Source organism: Mustela putorius, unplaced genomic scaffold (assembly GCF_011764305.1).
Source record: "Mustela putorius furo isolate JIRA1106 unplaced genomic scaffold, ASM1176430v1.1 tig00000585_pilon_pilon_pilon, whole genome shotgun sequence".
NCBI classification, from domain to species: Eukaryota; Metazoa; Chordata; class Mammalia; order Carnivora; family Mustelidae; genus Mustela; species Mustela putorius.
Genome location: NW_025421424.1, coordinates 11,758,485 through 11,766,813, shown reverse-complemented (window position 1 = coordinate 11,766,813; position 8,329 = coordinate 11,758,485). Strand labels below are relative to the sequence as shown.

Genomic DNA, 8,329 nt, shown 5'->3' with positions numbered 1-8,329 from the left:
TTAGTAAACATGAATTTATTTAGGACTTGGTTTGGGCTCTGTGGGTGCAGGGAATCAACAGTCAGTTGCTAGTGATATTATTAGTGTTGATGCTGATTTAGATAACAATTGATGAAAAATTCAAAGGACAAGACAATTATGGATTTTTATGTTGTTTTTGAAGGGTTGTGAGCAGTTCATTTGGGCAGGGGGATTTGTATGTGTATAGGCATATATTTATCTGGCCTTGTCTTACATTTTGTCCTTTGTGTCTTCCTCCCCCCATACCCCCCCCCCCCGCATTTCTGTGTCTTTTTGCAAGGAGTCTGTGTTGCATCAGACTTCTTGTGGCTTGCCTCTCCACTTCGGCTCTTAAAAGGAGACATTTTGGGAGCTTTTTTTCCTGTAACTAAGCGGGCTACAGTGAGCAGATGGCATTGCAACAAGAGGGGCATTTAGTTCTTTTAGGACCTTGTCAAATCACTGGGTACCTTACTTAAAATTTCGGCCTCAGAAGATTGAGTTGCACTCTCGCCACGTTTTATTTTTTTATTTGAGAGACAGACCGCGCAAGCAAGCATGGAGGGGTGGGCAGAAGGAAAGGGAGACAAGCAGACTCCCCAGTGAGCAGAAGCCCCACCCAGGCTCCATCCCAGGACCCCAGACAGTAACCTGAGCCCAAACCAAGAAGCAGAGGCTTCAGCGACTGAGCCACCCAGGCGCCCCTTGCATTTTAATAAAGCAGGTCGAGTTGTGCCCAATTAAAAATTTGAATTACAAAATGCAACTTGCGGCTTTGTCTCCTCTACTCTACCCCCATCATTAGGCTGTAGATCTCTTTCCTCAGCTTGTGAAAGTTTTGTGAAAAGCGCTGTCTTGATATCCCCGATTTCTGGTTAAACAGTCCAAGGTGACCCCAGCATTTAACTAAATACAACAGAGTATTGGGCCTCTCCTGAAAGTTTAAAGGAAGATCCACAGAAACAGGCACTTATCTGTATGTTTCCCGATAGAGTGGAGCTTTAGGGACTGAAATATGTGGCTTGTTTCTGTTATGTTTCTTACTTCATTCTGAGAGTTCAGAGCCTAACTATCCTGATTTCCATAAGGAGTAAGAAAGAAGTGATAAAGTGATGTAGGTCAATTATTTCTCAGTAAAACTGGAGAAAAAATTCTGGCGTACCCAGTAGCAAAAGGAAAGAAAGAAAGAGAAAAAAAAGAAGGAAAATAAAAGAAGTAAAGGTAAGAAAGGGCAGCGCACCAAAAGCAAGTCTGGAGACCTCATGAGCCCTGCTGTCAAGAGTTGTCTTTTTTTTTTTTTTTAATTTTTAAAGATTTTGTTTATTTGACAGACAGAGATCACAAATAGGCAGAGAGGAAAGCAGACAGAGAGAGGAGAAAGCAGGCTCCCCGCGGAGCAGAAAGCCCAATGTGGGACTCGATCGCAGGACTCTGGGATCATAACCTGAGCCCAAGGAAGGGGCTTTAACCCACTGAGCCACCCAGGCGCCCTGTCAAGGGTTCTCTTAGTTGGAATCCCAGGACCGAGACCTTTCCGTCGCAGGAAGGTTGCGGCTTACACACACACTAGCTGTCACAGCGCAGAAAAAAAGTGCAAAGCTGCAAGCCTTTACCTATCCAAATTCACTAACATGAACAGGTCAGGTTAGGCCTCCGCGCTACTGCCGCAAAGACACCCGGAAAAATGTGGTTACCATGGCCACTTCAGAAGCCTCCCGGAAAGCCCGCTTTTACGCGTGTGTACACAGCAAGCACCGCCCAAACGAGTCCCCTAGCTCCGCAATCTGCTAGCCACTCCTGAGTGCATTCGGCGCTCGCCTCTCTGCCCTTGCGCCTGCGTACAACGCCTTCTACCCGTCGCTGCGGCCCCGATCGGGAAGTGTCAACACGGAGCTGGGTTCTCCAGTCTTCACCGATACCACTCACAGCTGATCCCGGAACCCCTAGCCAGGCCCGGGCCCAGCCGCCATGACGAACGGTGAGAGCCAATACCCAGAGTGGAGAATGGGAGTAAAGGACGAGGAGAAACGTGGCGGGCGGGGCCGGGACTGACGTGGCCATTCTCCCCGCCCCCTCCCAGCCCAGCCCCACCTTGGCCTTTCAGTGCCCCAACCCTTGTTCCCCAAACCCTTGTTCCCCAAACCCTTCCGCGGCTCCCGGGTCCAGTGCTCATCTAGAAATACCAGTGCCTTTCGTCTCCACACTCCACACGAGTCATCAGTCCTTAGGAAGAGAAAGTCTGTGCTTTCTCTTCCCCCTTCCTAAAAGTTCGTCCTAGCCCTTGCAAGACTTCTGGGCAGGGTAGTCCCAGTTGAACTATTGCTTTTGCACCAGGGAAGAGAGAGGATCCTCGTCTCAGCCCCTACGTTTTCATACTTTTCGGACTGTAGCTTCGTTGGGAGGACCAAAAAAATCCCAGAGAGTGCCAAGCCTCACACTTTTTGGAGGCGAATGTAGACCTTTAAACAAAGTTCTTGTTTTGAAAAAAAATGCCAGAAAGCTTTTTCTTGTTTGATTCTCAAGTCCTGCCTGAGAGTGATCTATCTGGAGATCCTGGCTAGTGTTGCAGGGGTTGAGTTTAGAGACTGCCTCTTCTAAACGATGTGGCAGTTGCAACCCTGTTTATCCGACCTAATTTTCCAGACGCCTTCAAACACTTTATAGACATGATTGCCGAATTCCAGGGAGGTGCAGGAAGCAGGACTTTTATGGTTTTTAGAGTCAGCTTTACAGGAAAGAAGAGAAGGCCTCCTAGTATGATTTGAGGGGCATAGGAAGGTATTTCTTAGAAGTACCTTTTCCATAAGCCTGGCAGTAAATTTTGGCATTGTCTGCAAGAACTTATGAAAGTTAAAGAATATATTAAACTGTCATTCATCATAAGAATTGCATGTATGTGTTAATTTACCGGACCCTTTCTTATGAGACAGCTGGCTATGAGATAGTTTTACTGGAGAGAGGGAGATAGAGTGATGCGGAACTGGCAGCTACTGATTATGTAAAATAACCTTTTGAAGCTTCCTGGGCAAGTCACAGGTCTGAAGTTACTAAGCACAGTACCAGAAGGAACATCACTGGAGGAAGAAATCATCTGAGCCAGGAAATAAGAAAGCAGTCTGATACGTAATAATCACTGAGTAAATTTTAGTTACCTTCCCTCCTTTTATGGTCTGAATTTTTTTTTAATTTTATTTATTTATTTATTTACTTATTTGCAGTTGGGTGCTTCACTGTGCTTACATGTACAAGAAATGGCTTGTTTTACATATGCAAGAAAAAGAGCTAATTGTTCAACACTTTTTTCCACAATTGTTCTATGTTGATACCTCAGATACTTTTTTTTTTTAACAAGAACCTGTTATTCTAGCTGAAATTTGGTTTGTAAGTAGAATATTGTGCATGAGGTGTAAGATAAGCATAGGAAAATTGTAGTTTTATGAACTCTAACTCTTGGTATTTCCAATAAAGCTTTAGTTTTTGCCTTAACATATTCTTCAACAAAGGCAGATTTGAGAGACTTGGCTAAACATCTGGCTCTCCTTTATCACATGAGTGACTGATAATAGCAACATGGGTACTTTCTTCAGCTCAGGCTCCAAGGATTCTTAAGCCTCTCTCAAACTTTTACCAACACTGACCATTTCTGGGAGACTGATTTGTGATGCACTCTTCTCAGGACTTATAGCTCTTGAAAGGGGAGGAGAGGGTGCAGTGAAATCTAAGGGGGTTGTCTCCAAGCAATTTGGGGAACAATAAAGTAACTTCGTTAGTCCCAGGATTTTGGCTCAATCTTGTCAAGTGTTGGCATTGCTAGTTGATTTTAGAATCTGGATATTATATCATTCTGTTCTCTTTGGAGTTTTCAAATGGGATCACCTGTCGCAAGCTAGACTTGTACCAAAGGTGTATGTGTGTTTTTTTTTCTTTCTGTAACAGTGTACTCCTTGGATGGGATTCTGGTGTTTGGTTTGCTCTTTGTTTGCACCTGTGCTTACTTCAAGAAGGTACCTCGTCTCAAAACCTGGCTGCTATCAGAGAAGAAGGGAGTTTGGGGTGTGTTTTACAAAGGTATAATCATCCCTGGACAGTGGGGTGCTTCTAAGTGTAGGGGGGAGGGGGATTGGCCTGCAGTGTGTTTGGTTCCACTTTTATATAAGTTTATTTTAGCATCAAGGTAATTTTAATATTCTCTGTGGGGTAAAAGCATCTAAATAAAAGCAGTTTACACTGGCCTAGAACTGTTGGAATTTCTTCCCAATGAAAAGTTTTCCTGCTTTCAGAAAAGAATATATTGGAGTCTCTTTTAAGACTGAGTTCATTGGGGCGCCTGGGTGGCTCAGTTGTTGGGCATCTGCCTCCAGCTCAGGCCATGATCCCAGCCTCCTAGGATTGAGGCTCCCTGCTTGACGGGAACCCTGCTTCTCCCTCTCCCACTCCCCCGCTTCTGTTCTCTCTCTCTCTCGTGTCTCTCTCTATCAAATAAATAAATAAAATCTTAAAAAAAAAAAAAAGACTGAGTTCATTAACTCAGATGCTTTTTTTACTTTTTACTTTTTATTAAGGGTATATCCTACCTACCTACATCTTTTTTCAAAATAGAACAAAATAAAAACTACAAAAAATACAAAATAAAAACAGGGTATTCACCTAGAATCTGCGGCTTATGGCTAGTATTTAAATGCATCCTTGGGTGGGTTCTTGAGAACCTTGATAGGTGTCTTCATCGTGACTAGAGATTTCAAAATACCACCTTGAAAATGAGGACTTAGATGAAAGGCAGGATGTGATTTCTTTTCTCTTTTTACTTTTGTCTGCCAGCCGCTGTGATTGGAACCAGGCTGCACGCTGCTGTGGCAATCGCCTGTGTTGTAATGGCCTTTTACGTCCTGTTTGTAAAATGAATTCCAAAGCATCCGTCTCTTCAGCTGCCAACCAAGAGGATGAGAGTGAAGAAACTGTCCGGGGCCTGGGCCCAGCGTAAGAGAGCTCAGCTAAAATCATCAAAGTCCCCAAGATGACACCACAGCATTTGCCCCTACCATATAGGGGGGAAATTCCTCATGGTTACAAACATTATTTATACTTCAGGGGACTCCAGAAGGCCAACTTCTTTGGATCTGTGTGAATCAGTCCTCAGCAGAGAGCATATGATGTCCAGATAAATTACACCCCACAGTGATAAGATTACATACCTCCTGCATAAAAACCTGTCATCTATTCTGTTCTCCAGCTTATCATCAGGATCTTTTCAAACTGAGGCTCAGTATTCACACCTCTTGAGAAGAGAGAGAATTTTCAAGACTTTACTTTTTTTTTTTCCACTGTTTGATTTGGATTTGGCAAATTGGTGAGGGCGGGGAGGGGTGGTGAGCTGGTGGGGTTGTCGGGGGTGGGGAACAGGAGTTACACAATGCCAAGAAAATTTTTTGGCTTTGGAAATTTCTCTTTCATATACCCATCTGGGAACATAAGAGAGAGAGGCATGGTCCTCACTGCAAAAAGAGGACAGATGAATTAAATGTACTGTGTGCTGGTAGCTCAAGAGTTTGCCAAGAAAATCCGGGCCTACATAAGATTTGGGAATTAACTGTCCATAATGAGACCAAAAAGCGGTAACTTGATAAGGAAAAATGTTCTATTTACCGATATACCCCAAAGGAGACTTTATCCCATCAAATGGTATATGGAAAATGAATCCACTGTTGCAATTTTCCTAAAGCCTTTTTATATGCTCTGAATTACTGAGTGCTAAATAGTGTTACTCAGTCTTAAATGCCACCACTAGGGGAAAGAGAAAGTATTGAAGAAATAATTTTTAATATATTTGCAGTTAGGGTAAAAGAAATCTAGTATATAATTAATACACTAGTAAGGTCATCTAGTTTAAGAATTTATTGTGATGTTAGATGGATGTTTTGTCATGTTATCCAAGACACAACCTTACTTTGTTTGAGTCTGGATTATTATGGCAATTTTTAATTGATCACTTGTTTTTCTTGGGCAACTCTTAGTTTTCCTCATATTGGAGTACTCTCTACCTAGCTCTTGGAAATTCTTTGTATTACAAGAACATGATAAATTAAAATGAGTGAGAGAAGTTGCTGCTATTCATGGGCATGTTTGGAAAGTTCACAGAATCCACAAATAAAATGAGGGTATTTTCTAAAGTTAAGTAAAACAGATGTTTGCAATGGGGATTAATGGGCTTTTCCATGGATATGGCAATTCTTACACAAATCATTTTAGATGACTCAACATTTGAAGGGAAGACTTCTCCATTTTAAAAAAGAGAGTGTTAGTCTAATTCTTGTAAAAATCAGGCATCAACATAGGAACCAATTGAATTGTCCATTCCAGTAAAACTTGACTGTGGACAAATCAGTTGTGGTTGACCCCTGTGTGGCAGGAAATTGTCTTTTGTCCGAAGAAAAGCTGCTAGAAAGTTTGGTTCTGAAATAAGCCAGTTTAGTGGTTTGAGAGTTTCTAGAGGTGTAAAAAGTCCTCAAGTAAACACTACATGTCTAATCATCTCAGAATTGTGGCTTTTTTGTCTCCAAGAATTGGCCGACAGGGTAAATCAATTTCAATGATTAGTATGTTTTCCATTGTCTCTTCTGAGGATCTTTGACGAGGGAAAATCAATTTCAATGATTAGTATGTTTTCCATTGTCTCTTCTGAGGATCTTTGACGAGGGAAAGGACATCTATTGGGACAGAAAAAAAGAGTTACACCTTGTAGGTGTTTTTGGGACCTGTTGGCCAGCAGGAAGGTTACTCCCTGGAAATACAGGTTCAGCATGTTTTGCACTTGTTATTTTGTAGCTTTAATGACTTGTTTTCCAATAGGGCTAATGTCTCTAAGCTCAGTGAGGAGAGCTGCTTCGGATTTTAAACCCATTTCATTTCACAGTTCTAGGCCTTGAAACCAATTTTTACAGCCTCCCCGGTGGGTCATCTTGACATAAATTGTTATATTTTGAGATGTTTTCCTAACAGAATGTACCAAAAAGTGCACAGAATGAAGGCAACTTGCAGCAAGAAACAAATACACAGCTTATTTCATTTCTTGCCTTTATGTAAGCAGAGAAGTAGAAGGCTGTTTAACTCATTGCTTTGGTTGATGTGTCATATGTTTTTTGAGTGAAAATTGTAGAAGTTGTTCCTCTGAGGGAATGTTTTGGGGTGGAAGAAGGGGGAAAGTGATATTGCCTCAGATTCAAAGTGGCATTACCGTAAGCTCTGAATGCCAGGGTGGAATGAAGTCAGCCTTTTATAGTTAAAATACAAATTTTTATTCACCATTATCTGCACAAATCCTTGAAAATAAAATTTCTTTCCCTACCATTTTTGTCCATTTTATTTGTCACATGATGAATTCATTGAACGTTGTTCAATACTCCCCTTGGTTCTACCCAAGTATACCCTTTTAGTTTACATTAGTGAATATCATTATTCCAGTTGACCCCTTGTGATGGTCACCAAATATACGATGTAGTTTAGAATTTGTGAAGGTGCAGTTTTTTTCCTTTGAGGGAGCTAATAATGTATCAGCTTATATATATAAATATATACATTACATATATATACATATATATATGGATAAGTTTTGAAGCATGTTAAATAAGACAACAATACATTTTATCTACCCCTGCTATTAAAAGACAAATATTATGTTATTACCAGCCATAAACATTCAAATGAGGTAATCAGGTTAACCAGCCATGGCACATAAATGGATAGTATCCCCCTATTTGTTTATTCTAAATGTATGGTGGAACTGGCAGTTACAAATTATAAATTCACAAAATTCTGATTTATCCTACCCACACACATACCTTTTTCATTGAAGAAGGAGAAAGAAGGAACTGAGACATTAAAAGCGTGTTCCCCAGTATGAATGGAGCTAATTCGCATTATATAAACACTACTTTTTTTTCACTACTTATTCTGGAGTTTGAAAGTTAGACATGCTGTAATGGATGTGAAAGTTAAGTGAAGGTTCAGCAATATGAATGCCATAGATAGCGTCAAGTTCCCGGTAACAAGGGGGCTCTTGTAAATGCCAGGGATATGCCTTCTTACTTTTACTCATTTCACAGTATCCTGACTCCCAAGACATTGGATTTAAACAATCTATTCCCACCTTTCTCTTTGCTAAAGTGGTGTTTTCCTTTTCCCCGGGGGGGGGTGGGGTGGGGGAGTAGCTCTTGGAGAAGCTGATACTGGTTAGTGACCAGGATTTGCCTTTCCACGGGAAAGCATTAGGTCACCTATAAACCCCCTACACTGAATCATCTTATATTCAGAACCTGAATCAAAGACTTGGGTC

At 41.5% G+C, this 8,329-nt stretch overlaps 1 long non-coding RNA gene across 1 annotated transcript; it reads left to right on the top strand.

The window, feature by feature from the left end:
- The first annotated feature begins 1,821 nt into the window (after nt 1-1,821).
- Nucleotides 1,822-7,344, top strand: TMEM167B. Its single transcript, XR_006607294.1, has 3 exons — nt 1,822-1,978; nt 3,937-4,068; nt 4,819-7,344. It is a non-coding gene; the product is annotated as a transmembrane protein 167B (long non-coding RNA).
- The last annotated feature ends 985 nt before the right edge of the window (nt 7,345-8,329 follow it).